Source organism: Phaenicophaeus curvirostris, chromosome 18 (assembly GCF_032191515.1).
Source record: "Phaenicophaeus curvirostris isolate KB17595 chromosome 18, BPBGC_Pcur_1.0, whole genome shotgun sequence".
NCBI lineage: Eukaryota > Metazoa > Chordata > Aves > Cuculiformes > Cuculidae > Phaenicophaeus > Phaenicophaeus curvirostris.
In genome coordinates this window covers 3362592-3379976 of record NC_091409.1, presented here as the reverse complement: position 1 = coordinate 3379976, position 17385 = coordinate 3362592, and the positions used below count along the sequence as shown (strand labels likewise).

The 17385-nt window shown below is 47.3% G+C and overlaps 1 long non-coding RNA gene across 1 annotated transcript; it reads right to left on the bottom strand.

Annotated features, from left to right (window-relative positions):
* Positions 1-14704: 14704 nt before the first annotated feature.
* On the bottom strand, positions 14705-17176 carry LOC138728510 (uncharacterized). The gene is made up of 2 exons (XR_011338713.1): positions 17127-17176; positions 14705-14981 (listed from the first exon to the last, which is right to left on the bottom strand). It is a non-coding gene; the product is annotated as an uncharacterized lncRNA (long non-coding RNA).
* Between the last annotated feature and the right edge of the window lie 209 nt (positions 17177-17385).

Here is a 17385-nt window from a genome sequence, read left to right as displayed (position 1 = left end):
CCCTGCCCGGACGCCCTTAATGGCAATAGGATTATCATAACTCCTCCCCAGGGATGGTTTGGGAGCCGCGGCCGCCAGCCACTCAGGAGGGAGCGCGCAGCCTCAAGCCCCTCCTTCCGCGCCCGCGGAGGGCTGGGAGGCAGCGCACGGAGGGATCCCCCCTCGCAGGGACCCCCCCTCCCCTCCCAGCGCCTCGGAGAGCCCAGGGCAGGGAAGGGGGGTGGCGGGGACATCACCCAGCTGCTCCAAACGGCCCCCCCTTCACCTATGGGGAGGGATTTGGGGGAGTATCAACAGTGTCGGGCATCCCCCCCCCGTCTCTTGGAAGGGATTTGCTCGAATCCGCGTGGGGATCCCCCCCCATCCCAGGGATCCCCCCCCCAACCCCCTCCCCATCGGGTCCGACGGCTCCTGGGTGAAATCACCTCGGAAAAAGTCCTGGTGGCAACAGCGAGAGAAGCCCCAGCCCGAGCTCCATTTGCCTAATTGAGGAGAGTTTGAGTTACTGATTACAACTTGTAAGCTACCGATGTTTAAAGTATAATTTACTTAATTATCCGACGAGATTATTGCAGTTCCGTCGAAAAGCAGCGCTGATTCAGCGCCCCCGCTTCGGGGATGCGAGAACCGTGTCATTGATCCCTCGCATCTTTATTATTTCTATTCTTTTTAACGAAAACGCCGCCTCTCTCACCTTTTCGCTCCAAGTCGGGGCTGGGGGAGCAGGTGGGAGGTGAGAGAAGCATCTTGGGACCCCGTGCGCGCTTTCATCTGAGCCGAGAAAATCCTCCCCAGCCCAATTGCCACCTTTCTGCAGCCACTTGATCCGCGCAGCTCTGTGTGTCAGACAAAACGAGCAGCGTTTTCAGAAGCAACGACTTCTCCCAGTGTTTTAAGGTGCATCCGGATCGCTGCTCATTTCCAGGAGAGGGGCAAGTGTTTGTTCCTGGTGGCAGGGACAGAAGGTGCCCCCGGACAGTGCTGGCTGAGGAGATCTCGGCTTGAGAGCTGCTATTAAAGGCCCGAGATAGACCCACATCTCGAGATTTAAACCAGTTCACACTTCGCTTTTATTCCTAAGAATCAAGGGGGGAAAAAAAATAATGAGAATAATACTTAAAAAAACCTACCACGCACACGCACAAAAACCCCATAAAACCTCCATCCGACGAAATGAACGATCTAAAAATAAAACCGAGGAGGACGAGGGTGCTGGAAGTAACTGTTGGAGGTGTTATCTGCCTTATCTAGCAGGCAGGTGCTGATTTGCAGCAGTTGCATCAACCCATCATCAACAGGGACTCCGCATTATCATTTTTGGTGGAGTCTCTGTTTATTTTTTTTAAACGACGGTGTTTTTCTTCCAGGGATGTTTCTTTGAAATGCAGTTCGCGACGATTATTAGCAAGTGTGCTTGCGCTGCTCCTGGCGTCATTAAGACTAGGAATCTAAATAATAAAAGACAGGGGGAGCTTAAAGTTCATTTGTATTAAAGGGACAAGATGGGTTTAGAAAGAAACGAGGAAGGGAACAGCGAGCTTCCCAGGTTCGGGTTCAGCTCTTCTTCCTTTCTAAGAGACACTGAATTACATAGCAACGTTGGTCGGTTTTATTTATAACCTTAAAAGGCAGGTTTCCTTTTCGCTCAGAAATGCCACACCGAGAAGCGACCACGATTTTCTCATTTTTTACAACTGTCAAGGTCCGAACACCTTCGCTTTGTTTCTTTCGGTGACCAAAATCAGGAAGATTCAATCAGTTTCTTATTATTTATTGCGTGTGTATATTAATACAGTAGTGGAAGAGGCATTGAGAAGAAAACAAGGAGACAAAAAGAAGGGCTTGACTTCCTAGAAAACAAACCGTGAGGGCAGAGAGGCTAAATATGAAGAAGTTTGAGAGGAATTTTCCCGTCCGTCCCTCTGCTCCGCGGTCCCTGCCAGGGACAGGCGCAGGGATGCTGCTCCCGAGGGATGCTTGGAGTAAGTGCCAGCGCAAACGGCTTCTGCTCTCGGATCTTTGAGCTTTTTGAGCCTCCGAAGCGAGGTTTCCCGCAGTCTTTCCCGTTTACACGCAGTTCACATCGCACCGGGGCTGCCGGCAAAGTCCACGGGGCGAACCGCCCCGGGAACCCCCCTCCCCAGGGCTCCCCCGGGCACAGGAGCAGCCGGGGCTGCTCCGAGGACACGGTCCCTCCCCGGACACTCCCTCTGAGACGGGGTCAGGGCTGTGCGGGAGCCGAGGAGCAGCCAGGGAGACGGTTCCTGAAGGGTGGCGGCTTTATTTATTTACTAAAAAAAAAAAAATAATAAAAAAAAAACCATGCCCTTACTTCGGGGACATCCTCTGTTTCCAAAGGCAAGTGGCTGTTTGCTTCCTAGGGGCTTAGTTTCCCCGCACGCCTCTCTTTTTATGAGGATGGAATTTCCCATGGGGGACCAAAAAGCACCCCCAGGTGTGAACCTCGGGAGAGGAATCGGAGCCAGCTGCTGAGCCACTGTCACATTCGGTAGTTTTCCTATTTGGCAGCAATTAAAAGAGAGCGTGGGGATGCTAATTAGTTACATCCCTCTTCCTCTAAAAATTATTTAAGCGCGCACATCTGTATCATTAATGAGACCGAAGCAACCTGTCCGGGTTGTCCCTCCCGCGGAGTTTTGCGAAGGCAGCTGCTGCCCCGCGGCCCCGGGAGGCTTTTCCGCGTTAAATTCAACCCGAGACCGCGGGGAGGGGCGGAAAGCGGAGTATTCCCCTCCACCCCATCCTCCTGCACCCCCTGCCACAGCCCGGGGGGGGCAGGGACATCTCACGAGAGGGGGGTCCTCGGGCTGGGGGACAGGGACCAGCGCAGCTGCCTCTGTGCCGAGCCCGCAGGCTCTCCCTCCATCCCACCCTCCCCCTGCCTAATCCCTGGCCCCGGCAGCCCCCCGGCAAGGGGACGAGGAGGCCGCCCCTGGGCTCCCCCCCGAGCCGGGCTTCGCTCCCGGAGGATGCCCCGCAGCGTCCTTCCCCGCTGCTGCGAGGATCCCACGGGGTTGCGGTAGAGCTGGGACGTTTTAAAGAGCCGGGGTGGGGTTTTTTTGCCTCTGATCCGCCGTTTCTCCTCCCTTTGCGGCGCCCCGGGGGTTTTGGTGCGTGTCCCCGTGTGTGTTTGCCCGCGGCGACCCGCACCGGGAGCATCCCTGACCGACGGGAGCATCTTCCCGGCCCTCCGCACCCCGCGAGCGCTCGGGAGGCGCTGGGTTGGTTCCACAGACACTCACACACAATTCCCACCCCCTCGAGGCTCCCGCATCCCTGGACCGGAGCCTCGTGGCGGCCCGTGGATGCGCGGGGGAGCGGAGGGAGGAGATGCCGTCGAGGGCTCATCCCCTGCCTGGGCTCGCGGCCCCTGCAACTGCAGGCAGCGAGGTGAAACAGTGCCCGCACCGCGGCTAGTTTTCTCCCCGACCTATTAATTTGCTTAATAAGCACGACTCCAGCTATGTTTTCTCCCTGCTGCTTCCCGAGGGGCTGGAGGAGCAGAGTCCCCTGGCCAGAGGGTGCCGGGAGCTGCAGCGGGGAGGGTGTTTAGCAATCCACGAGGAGAAGCGACAGGCTCTGACACCAGGCGCTCTCGGGCCCTGGGTTGGATGCGCTTGGCATGTGGCAGAGGTTCAGCAGCGACGCGCAGCTGCCTCGGGCTCCGGCGAGGAGCTTCTCTGGCTCTGGTGTGCGCAAGAAGTGTTGTCGAGCTGGATGTTTTACAGCAGGAGACAGATACCTGGGAGGGAGCACACGCGAGCCTGCCTGCAGCCACAGGATGGGACACGGGAGGTGGAAACCTAGATTCACAGCCTGTCCTTGAGGCAGGGGATGACCACAAATGTGATGCGGCTGCATTTACCTCGGTCTCCTCATTCATAAAACGAGCGTAACAATCCCAGTTATGGCAAGAGCTGGATTCTTATTAGGTGGGACTAGAGAAAGGGGGTTCCTGAGACCACTGCATCTCTGCCCAGTGACCCTGAGATACCTCCCAAGGGCTCTGATGTTTTGCCTGCAGTAGTGTGATCACTCTGTGCTAGATATATACCCTCATATTTATTTTTTTTCCATTCCCTCCATTTTATGTCCATTAGGAGCAGCAGCGTCATGAGCTTCTTTGTTGTTAGCCAGAATGTTGCTCTAAAGGATGCCATAGCTGGATTGTGTGTAATTAAACTCAGTTTGTTAGTGCAGGAAGCAGACTCCACATAAAAAAAAATAAAACAAGATCAAACCCCCAAAACAGTCAAAATACCACAATGCTAAATGTGAAATCAAGGTTCATATATTTAGTCAGGCTCTTTTCTGAAAGCAAAAAGATAAACAGACTTTTGGCACAATATACATAATCCATACTTTAAAAAACAAAGCCTCGTTGGATCATACATTCTTACAGCTGTTTATACTACAATAAGAAAAAAAATCCCCAGTACCACAAAAAGAAATAATCCCATAGGCTAAAATGGCAGAAAAGCAAATATTTCAATTACAGACACAGAAATGACTTAAAAAAATACCACATTGCTCAGCCCAGTTCAGGGTGTAGCAAGTACAAATCTGTCAATGCTAATCTCCCATTCCTTTTGCCCTTTCAGAGAAAGGAGGGGGCATTGTCACTGAGCTATACTCACATTTTAAAAACATCTGCCATGAGATTGTCTCTTTCTCCTTCCCCTGCTTTCAGAGGACATGCAGCTTACACGACACCTTAGATGATGCACCATGTTTTAAGAAAACTGCTGGTGATGTTTTGGGGAAGGTTCCCCCACTGACAGAGATGGGCACCAGGTACAAAAGGTCTCTCCCATCCCCAGCTTTGAGGGGTCCTGCAGCCTGTGCACCTTCAGGGAATTAATTGTGTTAAGTGTGTTTTTTAAAATATCCACTTCTCCATGTACTTACTTAAATACACACAGACACAGACGTGCACAAGTTTAAAATCCTGATAGATAAATCATCTAAGCACTTTCAGAGTTGATTGTGAGCACAATATAAAGCAGTTCAGCAGAGATGCAGACAGCACCTGTACAGTAGGAAAGGAATTTACAGAATAGTCAGATGCCTCATTTCTAGTTACCTTTCACTCTTCAATCATCTTAAATGGGTGATGAAATCAGTGAACTGACCTCAATGTCAAGGAAACGGGTCATGTGAGTTGAAGCTTTTCCCTGTAGGCAATTTAAATAAGTAAAGAAAACAATTTCAGTTACTTTTTTTTTACTTCCATAGCCCAGTTTCTTGAAAGCTCCCAAATCCCTCTGAAGAGCCAGCGTTCCCTGGAGCCCCTCCATTAAAGCCTGGCCGGACAAAATCTGAAAGGTATCACACACAGGGGGGAAAGCTCAGTGGGGTGGGAGAACAACAAATTTTGAGACAAACACAAAACTCTTTGGTCTTTTTACCACCTGGCAGCAAAGCAGAGCACAAGGACACACTCTTCCCTTCCACTCCCCTCTTAATAGATAACCACAGGTGTTTGCTTAATCGTGATGCATTGGAAAATACACAGGGTTTGGGGGCACCACGCTTCCTCCACTGCTGGAAATAAGCTGGTGAGCTGCAGCTCTATCGCATGGCAAGATGAAGCAGAGCTGGGGTGAGGAAGTACTGAACTGCTGGGAAAAATTACATCGAGCAAAGCTCTACACCTAGTGCACTCTGTCATTTATAATCATGCTAATAAGGCATCAGTGAAGGGCTGTCAGCATTCTAAAATACCAGGTGCCAGCAAATACCTCCGAATTCTTCCAAACCTGCTCCAAGCTGCATTCTCAAGTACTTGATTTTGCAGGTATGTCTGAGAAGACAGGAGTCCAGGATGATGTTGCATGGTTAGCAAATCCATGTAGCAAAAATAAGCAGGGTCAGATGTTTATTTTTTCCAATAGCTCTGTTTCCTTGCAAAATTATTCGCCAAACCTCATGCAGCACTACAGCAGCAAAGGCACAAAGGAGATTCTCTAAGGTTTAAGAATTCACAGTACTTAGAAACCTCATCACTATATTCAGCAAATTGCATGAAGGTACAATTGCAGAAGGATGCAGACTTGGGATGTCCAGATGATTTCTCTTGAACTAAAAACCTGCACTCTTAGGTATTCAGTAATACGATGAATTCAGGCAGCCTTTCAGACGTACATTTCTACCTGCTGGAACAGTGAAAAGTGCCCAGTACATATCAGTCCAGAGATGTTTAAGTGGTGTAACAAAGGCATTTGATAGATTTCTAACCTCTGACAGCTGTTTCAGGAAAAAGCTCAGAGTTCCTGTCCCACAGGATTTAGGAGCCACAGTCCAGACACCACCAGGCCATACAGTTCAACCAGTTTTAAATTTCCTACAGCTAGTGTAAAAAAACATCACTTGATAGCACTGTCAGTATAAATTCACTCTACCAATATTTTAAAAAAAAGGGCTGATATTAACTTAGTACAAGTAATTTTATGCTGCTCAAGATGTCTTTTGCCCACACCACTGCAGCCAGACATGGTCCATCATCCTGTCACCAACACAAATTTACAAAAATAGTGACTCCAAAGCCGACCCTAGGTATGCACTTTGACTAACACAGCAGAAAGGCAGCAGTGGGTCCACACCTGACCCAGGTTAAATTCATGCTGTTAAGTAACTTCGTGGTCCAGAAAGCTGAGACTAATGACCCTGGGAGTACAATCTTACACAGCCTAGGAGGGGATCCAAGAAGAGCTGCTCCTTCCCTCTGGGGCTTGTGGGACTAAAATTTTACTCTGGGGAGCTGTGGGGTAAGGGTCTGTTGAGGTAAGAGAGGAAATTTGGAGGGCAGGGAAGAGAGTTTTTACAATGGAGAATCACATTGGTGCAAGGTGCGTGGTTGCCTTTGGAAGCCAGCCCTGATGCTAAGAGGAAAGAGGCCACCTCTTGCTTTTGCTGGGCTGCATTAGAATTGGAAACAATCGCAGCAGCGAAACAAAACCAGCTCAGCTGAAGAGATAGATGCAAATCCAGAGGCAGAGACGGGCGCAAACCAGGTCAGGCTGCACCCATGCAAATTATGGGTTACCCCAGAGCGCGCTGTGTCCACATCGAGGGTGTGTGCTGGGGCGCTGCCAGAATGACCTGAACTCCAGGCTGGGTCCAGGATGTCGGGCAATGCTTGCCCTGGGGGAAGAACCTGGCACGCTGCCCCGCGCGGGCATGGTGAGGCTCTCTCGCAAGTCCCCTTGCCGAGTGCCAAATGCATCTCTTCTTGGAGCCTTTGCCCTTACAGCTACACAGCAAAGCTCAGGAGAGAAGACTAACTAGCCCCAGGGGAGATTTGCCAGTATAGCTAGACCGATAAAGCACTCCTCTTGTGTAAACAGAGAATACACCAGCTAAAGTGCTCTTCTGTCAGCATAGCTTATCCCAGCATAGTTTTGCCAAAGGAATTCTTGCTTGCGTTTCAGCAAGACTGTAAATCAGTTGTAGCGCGGTTAGGAGCCGCTCAGAGCAACATCACCGCAACCAGCACAAATCTCTTCACCAATTCAAGTTTGTTCCTGGGTTTCCAGTGTTCTGGTAGGGCACAGATTGTCTGCTCTTTCCCAGCCAACACACAAAGCCACCGCAGCCACCACGGTGGCCAGCAAAACACGGCCACGAGGCCAAAGCTCCCCCGAGCCCCCAGTGCCCTGGGAGCACGCAGGTTCCTGTCCCTGCCCAGGGCACCAGTTGCTGCTTATGCCTGTGGCTTCTTTCAGCCAAGCAAGCCAAACCTCATCAACCCACAGAGCCTTCTGGAGCCCAAACCTGGCCCTGCTTAGTAATGGTGGCGTGTAAATAGGCACAGGGAGGCTTTGCAATGTATGGAAGGGAGGGACGAGTTCACGCTTCTGCTGTTGGCCAGTGGGGTTTTCTGGGGGAACAGGCAGAAGAGCCCCAGTCTATTGACTGATCTATATAGAACTGCCCTACTTGGGGAGGGGAAAGGTCTGAGCACTTGTTTTTTTAAATCCTGAGCCCTCCCTTCATAAAAGCCATGCCTCAGCTTCTCTGGAGAGCACGTTGTGCCCATGAGCCTGGTCACTAGTGAGAACCACATCTGCACTCAAGCAGGGGAGAATTTACCTCTTCAGCACTCTAAAGGATGGCTGAACGTCTAGCACTCTCTGACACATACGTGGCGTGCTGTCTTCCTGTCCCAAAAATTTAGGGACATGGTATTTCTTTGTTTATGGTGGGGAAGCAGGAAACATGGAAATGTAAAGCACTTCTACAAGCTACAAACATCTCCAGCTCGCCCTGCCCCTGCCCCAAGCTGGCCAGATGTGATGTGGGAGCTCCAGGAGCCCTTGCAGCACCTGAGACACGGATTCCTTACCAGAGCAGGCACACTGGTTCCAGCAGAGCAATGCCTGGCAGCCTCCCAAACCCGCTGACACATCGAACCAGTTCGGAGCAGGCACGGAGAAAGCTCTGCTCTCTGCAGACATGCCCAAAGGGTCTTACTCAACACAGGAAGGCCGCGATGGCAAAGAGGTGATGCCAGCTCTGCTGAGACCTGGGCTGCGACCACAGCCTCGTTTTTTCCTTTAGACATGGGAAGTTCCTGAGTGGAAGCTGTGGGCTGTAGCACCCCCCTTAAGCTCTGCAAGTGAATTGTGCCACACGGCTTCCCATGCACACACCTTCCCAGCGGGACTGGACCATGCCAGAGACCTTTAGGCTCCAGTCTCAGGACAATTTACCTAAAGCATGCAATTGATGCTCCTTGTAATTTTACCAGAGCTGGTGCCATTGCAAATGTCATTCTTATCTACCTAAGTACAGATCCTCTCTTGAATTGTTAACAATGTCAAGTAGCAATTTATTACATAAGCTCATTAAGTTTTTTCATGTATCTATGTTAATAGGAACATAAATATGGAAGGCTTAATTTCAAACCTGTTTCTGAAAGCATTAGCTGGGAAACTAGTCTGAGAAAAAGCAAACATGACCCAGGAATACCCAGGGATTTATTCAGGATTTCACTGTGGTGGATAAAGCAGGAATGGAAGTGCCAGGATGAGCGAATTCTGCTCCTCACTGACCAGCTCTGTGACCCTTTAAAAAGTACTCTCAACAGAAAAACTTCAGTTACTTTGCGCTGTTCTTCCTGTCCTTAGGCACATTACACTGACAGACTACTTCCATTTCTATTATTCTCTTCTTGGAGGTGCATGATTAACACCAATAAATGAACTCTGATTCTCCAAAGAAACATTGACTGCAGCCCACGTATCCCCAAAAACCAAGTTAAGATAGCAAAATGCATTAAAAAAGCATTCAGCTGTATTCCATTCATGCTCGTTTTCTGCATTTATAGTAGTAGATGCTTTTTCAGTGAATTCACATTTGGCTCGACCCTTCTAATTTGGTGGGTAGCAAGGCAGAACACTTACATGTCTCATGATCCTGCCCCAAAAGGAACAAGCCAGTTACTGAGCTTTCAGACCAGGCTCATCTCCTCTGATTCCTCCAGAACACCTTCACCAGGAGCCACTTTATAAGCTATATCCCTGCACAGGCCAAAGAGATAAATTTATACTGTTACTGATACATCACCCCAACAGTCTCAGTACCTGCAGATGGATATTTATTCTTTGTGTAAGTCTGCACTGCCAGAAGATGCCAAATCAGTCTAAAGGCATCTGGGTGCCAGATGACCAATTCCATGTCCACATTGAGGCAAATTCCCAATTTTGGTTAATTTTTTTTTTTTTGAAAGGGGTGAATTGGCTGGAGTAGAGGTGAAATTCATTCTATAGCAGGATAAAGCATCGTGCTGGTGTACATGCTACACCATGTGCTCCATCTCAGCAGAGATAAACACATCCTTGCACTGCTGATGCTCCTCAGATGCCTGACGCTGGCTGATCTGTGGCACTGCCCAGATTCACTTGCGGCCTCAGGCTGCTGTTCTCTGGGCAGCTGCACCAACAGGGCTCACCAGTGCCAAAGAAGGGAGAACTTTCATCTTCTCATTCTTTTCTTTTTCTCCATGCATTGCTTCTGCTGTGTGAATCTTCTGCCACATCAGTGACTTGGAGTGGCCCATGGACACCTGGCAGCTCCCTCCAGCCTTCGAGCCCTCTCACTCCACAGCACTTTCTGCATTACTTTTCCACATCAGCCACCCAGGATATTAAAAGACACTTCCCTCTCCCTTCGCCTTCCTTGTCAGGTAGAAGAAGCTGTTTCTAAAACTCAGGTTTTTAAGCAAACCTTTCAACATGTGACAAATACCACAAAATCCCTTTGGACAGGGAGTGTCCCTCCCAAAAGATACACGTATATTTATATATTTTTATATATATTTATATGCATATAAGACATATTGCTGGTGGCAGGCTGTCCTGACTGGCACATGAGGGGTGCGTGAAGGACCAGGAATTGCTGCTGCTCTCTCACAGGCCTTGTCAGACCAGGAAGACACCTTGGCTCAGCCCAGCCTGGTGTTGATTCAAGCCAAGGATTCCCTGTCTGAGGCCAGAACCTGTAACAGGGAGGGAACGCTCTGAGCACTTTTCATAATTCCCAGCTTTTCTAAGCTCTTTCTAACACTGTGGCACTGGTTGGAAGCACCTCACCTTGCACCCAGCCATTTCTAGCCATGGTATTTATGAGAGTTTTCTCCTGGGAGGGAGGGAAAGGGGAGTCTCCTCTCCCTAGCCTGTAGCCCAGAAGCATCCAGCAGCAGCAGCCGGGGCAGCCACTCCACCTCTGCATCTCCCTGCTGGCCTTTCACATGCAAAGGTTGTCCCCCCACTCCTCCGAATGGCCACCTTGTGTCATTGACATCGATTGTGAAATATTTCAAGTTGTTAATTAGGCAACAATGACCAATGGGAAGGGCATTTCCTGGCTGTTAACTGGAGACTCCTGACCTCCAGGTCAGCATCAGTCACCCAGGGATTATTAAAACGTGGAGGAGGAAGAGAGAAGCAAGCCAAGAAGAGCAAAACCCTCATCTTTCAAGGTGGTGGGTGCTTCTCCATTCCACCACACAGCAGGGAAAGAACCTTACCTGCACTCAGGCTGTGCAGCTCCCTGTGGGACTCTGGTCTCTGCCCTCTCTCTTCCAGTCACTTTCATTTCCCAATTCATCTTTGTGGTCATGAAGAAATGGGACATTAAATATTCAAGGATTATCATTTTGTTAATATGGCTAAAAAGTGAAGACACAATTAGCAATAAACCGGGCTCCTGCTGGGCCTGTATGTACCAATCCCTCCCCACTTCTAAGGGGAAGGTTTACACCTACTCTTCTGGTTTAAAACTGGGACCTTTCTCCTATTTAACCATGGTGCTTGCTCTGTTCTCCCTTACAGGTGGCTGCATTTCAGTACAATGGCTTCTCCAGGTTAATTAAACTAATGTGAATTACTGTATTTCCTAAGGGGTGACCCTATGAAATACTGTGTTTGTGTTTCTACAGAGTGCAAACCACCTCTGGTTAGAGGGCTGCCAGCAACGCATCAACCTCTTCAGCCTGGCCCTGGGCCCGGACTTGAGAGCCGTGAAGGACAAGTAGCAACAAAAATGAACATCCCCGTGCCCTCCTTCCACACACAGGATTTGGCAAATGAACACCACTCCAAATATACTCAGAAGTGAACTGAGAGCCAGAAGGGAGCAAAGAACCAGTCAAACTGCCATGGGGTGGGACCCCCTCTTTGTTCCTTGCTGGGAGGAGGATGCTGCTGCCTGGGTGGTGGCCCAGCCACTTGTACTGGTGCCTTAGTCACCAGCCTCTTCAGCAGCAAAGGGACAGGAGCCAGACACCAGGGCTGGCAGACTCTCCCTCCCACCTCCAAATCCTGCACACATCTCTTGAAAGGTTCCTAAGCAAATTGATTGTACCTTGCTAAACGCAGGCAGTAAAAATAAAAGAAATAAGAAAAGTTTATGAGACTACGTGCAGTTTTGAAAGGCTCCAGCTGCTGTTTGCTCACATAAGGAGCTGGCCAGGAAGGTTTGCCAGTTCCTGAGGAGCTCCATGGTGATCACTCTGAGACCCCTGCAGACTGGGAGTAATAAGTAGTCATACCCAGGCTTATTAAGGACTAGATGGGATGTATTACATTCACATCCCTAGCCCAAAGTAATTTTCATGGTCAAGATTAGCTTTTGGCAAAAGAAACAGTGGTAAGATAACAATATTGAGCAAATGCCAAGTTCAGAGCTTCTAATGTTCAAATTTTTTTGGTTTTGGGGAAAAAAAAAGCTAAGCCCAAAGTTTGCAGCCTTTTTTTTTTTTTTTTTGTCAACCTATCCTTGGCAGATCTGCAAATAGGCAAGGATTACTGGCTTTCTAGAAGCAGGTAGAGTTGGGCAGCACAGAAACTCCATCCTCAGCAGCCTTGGTGAGAAGGTGACAAGCCATGGGTCCTGCAGTGCTGTCAGCTTTGGTCTGCAGCCTCAGCTGCAACATTCCTGAATCTTGTCCATGTCCCAAACCAGGCTACAATCTTGGACAAAGAAAGAGATATGAACACTGAGAAAGTCTCACCTCTATTACAAAAGAAGTGGGTTAGCACTGGATGCCACAGGTGCTCCCTGCCTGCAGACAATCAGACAATTCTCCCTAGAACAATGCCCATCAACCGCTAGCAAAAAATAATACTGAAAAATGAACACATGTAAACAAACTGAGGTTTTTTTTCTACACTATATTTCCTATTGATTTTCCTCTGAGGGATGCTCTGAATAACCCTGTTTAATGCACACTGTATCCAAATGATCTGTCAGATCATCTCACCTGGGTGCAGGAGCGAGTCAGGGTGTTCCTCCCCTTTCCTGTCCAGCTTTGTCTCCCATTCCCAGAAAAAGCAGGTAAGTCCTGTTATCCCGTCTGGTGAACCCTGATTATTTACTGTGATTTTTCAAGCAAATCGTGATGTGCTGGCCCCAAAAGTACTAGAGTATGAGTGGCTTTTTTGGGAACAATTCTTGGAGATCAAAATTCACTGACTTTTTTTCCCCAGGTGACCTTATTCCCTGGAATGAGTGCGTTAAACCAGCAGCATAATCAAAGTATCTGTTATGTTGTGGTGGAACGAGGTTTTCCCACTCTTCATAAGGAGTGCAAAACCCTTGAAACTTACTAGGAATCATACAAATCAGGATTTATATGCAGCCTAGATTGATGAGCTATGTTATGCTACCTTCTAAAAAAAGTCACAAGGTGATCCACACCCAGCACAAATCGGGGGAATAAAGGTTTTTAACATAGTTGTTGCTTGTGAATTCTTTAAAAAATATTCCATCCTGTCTCTACAAAAGGTTAGTGAGGAATTTACAAACCTCCTAATCCACCTCTAATCCTTTAAAATGCCAAGCTGCGATCGCACATACTGTTTTGTGATTATGTGTCTTCAAGAACTTTAGATACTTATTATGAGATGCCAAATCACTTTTGTCATAGAAAGCCAAAATTGGTTGATATTTTTTTTTGTTGCATTTTACATTCTCTGAAAAGAAACACCATGTCTACTTGGAAAGGCAAGCTGTCCTCATCCTGTCTCACACCTCTGTCACAGCTTTGGGGGACAACCAGGAGTTCTTCCACATGGAGGAAGTTTGTTGAAGACACAGAATTGCTCCTCTCCTTGCTCTCATCTCCTCCTTTGCAAGTGGGGTAAAGCAATGGCTCATCTAATTTTTAAAAACATTTTAGGACCTACATAGAAAAAGCTTTATCATATTATTACAGTGTTTGGTGGTGCCTCTAGCAAGCACTTAATGGAGACTATGGCTGTTTTAAGTTGTGTGTGATACTTCTATGTGCACAGATAACCACGGCAGAGCTGACTCTTAACTGCTCATATGTGTTTAATTAGAGCTGCATTTTTAATCCTTTTAATTTGTATCTCTTTCTTAATAAGCTCAGCTTGGCAAAAGTTGAAAAGGAGTTAAGTTGCATTTGAATATTGGGTAAAACCTGGTAACAGCAGAGCAGATTGTTTAGCAAAAAGGTTACAGCATGTTCTTTAAAGACTATGGGTAACTGTTTGGCTCTATTAAACTCTGTAGCTAGCTAAGCCTAGATTTTCATCCTTTGAAAATAATTTCAGAGAAGCTTAATAAAAATACACTGGAGCTCAATGGGAACCTTTGCTATGGGAAGTTTAACTGTATCAACGGGGTGTTATTTGCCTGTAATCTCAAGGCAAGTAAGATCACAGCAACATTGATTAGTTTTTGCAGCGCAGTTCTTAAATCTTAATGCAATCTTGTTACAAATTCACATTTAACTTTTGCCCAAAAGGAGAAAAAGTCATTGCAGGCTATTGCAATCCCTGCTGATGAAAGGAAACATCCTTAAAGGTTAAAAAACCTACAGGAATGCTCGGAGCTGAATTTGTGAAGGTAGTTTCAATAATCTCCAAATCTTGAACCCCGGGTTAATAGAGAGGAATGAATGCATTTCTCAAGCACTTGCTGCTTTGTTTTGGATTAATCTGAAACTTCATTTCAGGGAAAAAAACCCTGCTGTTAAATACAGTGTAACTTCAAAAGATGAGCAGATATAATCAGCAAGATTTAGTTGTAAATACTATCATAAATCTTACCCAGCGTACTGGTGGACCTCAGCCCCAGTCAGTATCACAGGAAAACAGACTGGATTCCTCTTCTGGTTTAGAAGAAACTAAGCAAAGAGATCACATAAAAACACAGCGACTTTCAACGTGGCATTTCATATTTTCTCTGTGGCAGAATCAGTTTCTTGACAGTTTTGCTGTGCCATCAAAATCCAACATTTTGGAGTTAAAAATGACCACACTGGAGAATTGTCTGTGACTTTCAGACAGCAACCCGTAAAACTCCATCTAGAATACAGAAATAGTTATTGGCTGGTTTGATTGTATCTGACTGAAATACTAAAGGAGGCCAGTTCTCAGCATGTTGAATTTTGGTGATCTCCAGACACTTCCCAGTGGATGCCAGGGATCACCCTAAAGAGAGTGAAAGTCAATTTTTCTTTGTTATCATGCACAGGTCACTTGGAAATAGCCCATGACTGCCAGAGGCTGCTGTAGCTGGCTGGAAAGCAGCAGCGTAGATTGAAAAAAGGCCAAATGTAAAAGCAATGGCTTAATTTGTGCTCTGGCAAATCACAGCATCCTTATCCTCAGGACAACTATCACGGCAACAGTAGCAACACAAGCTTACAAGTAATCTCATTTTTAATTTCTGAAGATGTAGGAAGATAGCCTAGTTCATAGACAATCCTCAACCCGAGGCGCTGCCCTGAAGTTGCTCACCATTCTCTCACTTTTTATATGATTCAATATGAATTCTTGTTCCAGATGCAGAAGGCTCACTATTACTCTCCAACAGCATTCCCTCCCCTGTGAGTGCCAATGCCTATACTTAAATTAAATGTAAAGGCAAGTCTCTGCATGAAACTTGTTGCAGCAGTTGCATATCTGCATTAAGCGATCTTCAGCAGTCGTTGTGCGAGCAGCACGTCTGCACCGCTTTGACTCTCTCTGACTACTCCAGTTTTGCCTCAGATTATTGTGGCCACATAGCACTGGGATGTTTTGAAATCAATAATCGTTGCTCTGGTCAAACTTATTGCTCAACATTGCTCCATGTCTGTGCTGTCTCTGTTTGATGGGATATTGCATGCTGGGCATTATATGATTCTTACCAGAAGGCACCAGAGTTCTGAGACAAAATTATATAGTTCTCATAATTCCTTTTGTTCGTCCCATCACTCAGTTGTTTTCATATGGACCATTTTCTGACACTGCTGAAGAACAAGGATAATCCTTGTGATCATGAAATGCCACCATCCTAGAAAAGCACACAAAGTTTACCACACCCACAGAGGGTTGCAACGCCTTTGTGCAGATGGATATAAGGCTTTTGATACTTGCAAATACCCTCCTTCCACTTCTGCTAGGAAAAGGCTAAATAATGCGATTCTAGGAGCTCAGCTGTCGAGGAGAATCTTCTATCAAAGAGACTCTCAGGAGGGTTTTTGCAACAAGACATACAGCTACACGTGGATAATGGCTGGGTCCACGCGTGCACTTTCTTAGGAGGTAGCAGGTGGTATAATCCTGTCTGATGTCCTTGTGTTGGGGTGCAAAATAGTGACAGACTCTGCACCTTTAAAATTACATATTTAATACTACAGAGGGTGGTAGACTGTTCGACCCATTTGGATAGAAAAAGCAGAGGATTTTGCCGTTCTGGCTGTTTGGCAGTGCTGTAGCCCCTCTCTGGCACAGCTGCACTGACAAGCATATCTCCAAGAGAAGTGTCCAGTGCAGAGGTAACCTGAGCAGCGTGTACTGTCCCTCTATCACACCAGCAGATACTCTTAAGGGCCTGCGCAAGTCCTTTCTGCTATTCACCTTTTCCAGTGTACTTCCAAAATCTGTACTGCAACTATCTACCCTTGTTAGCAATACAAATTCTTTGAATTTGAACTGCCTTGAACTGCTTTTCTAGCAATATTGTCTGGGCTGGCAGTCAAGCCAACATTGTCAAGTGTACCTGAGGCAGAACATGATGGCAGCTGTTAGGGGAAAAAAACATGAGAAGCTGCATCTATTCATTTGCCCAGCCAACACTCTTAAACCACTGTCTTTTCTTAGTTTTTGAATTATTTCTTTCAAAGTAACTCCGTGCCGAGCGCTGGAACCTCTCACAGACACAGCCCAGCTTCTCCTGATAACAACAGAGCCTACAAACTTCCTGAAGTCTGACCCGTAACTGCTGTGACGGTGCAGCACCTCTATGAGATATGCAAGTACTTCTCATCTCCAGGAGATACACACACTCCTACCCTACCATAAATCAATGAAACCAAAGCCCATTTCCAAAGCAGGCTGATAACGTGAGCTCAAATACAACAGGGTTCACACCAGGCATTGCTTTCAAATAGAAATGTCTTCAGTTTGAGTGAACACAAGACACCCTAGAGTGATAGGAATTGAAGGTAATCACCACTGGCTGTAGGAGTTATGGGACTTCCACCAGGATAGCAGCTGCTAGAGCACACTGCCCTTCCAAGATTGTGCTGCCATTAAGCAGGTTATTTGTTCAGACCTCTAACACCAAGAGAAGATAGAAGCAAAATTTACCAGACTGTTCCATGAGCAGTTGTATCCCACGTGGTCAACACGAAGGAACACGACAAAAGCAGAGCAATTTCCTACTGCCTGAAATGGTCTGAAACCATATGCTGATGCCAACAGCTTCATCAGGATGTCAACCTGGCAAGCAAGCCAGATCGTTGTGCCATCTTCTCAAAAATCCTTCTCTGCCTTTGATATGTTAATCCTGCATAAGGCAAATTCTCCCATTAGAATATAGTCCATTCTGGTCTCCCTGCAATCTGCA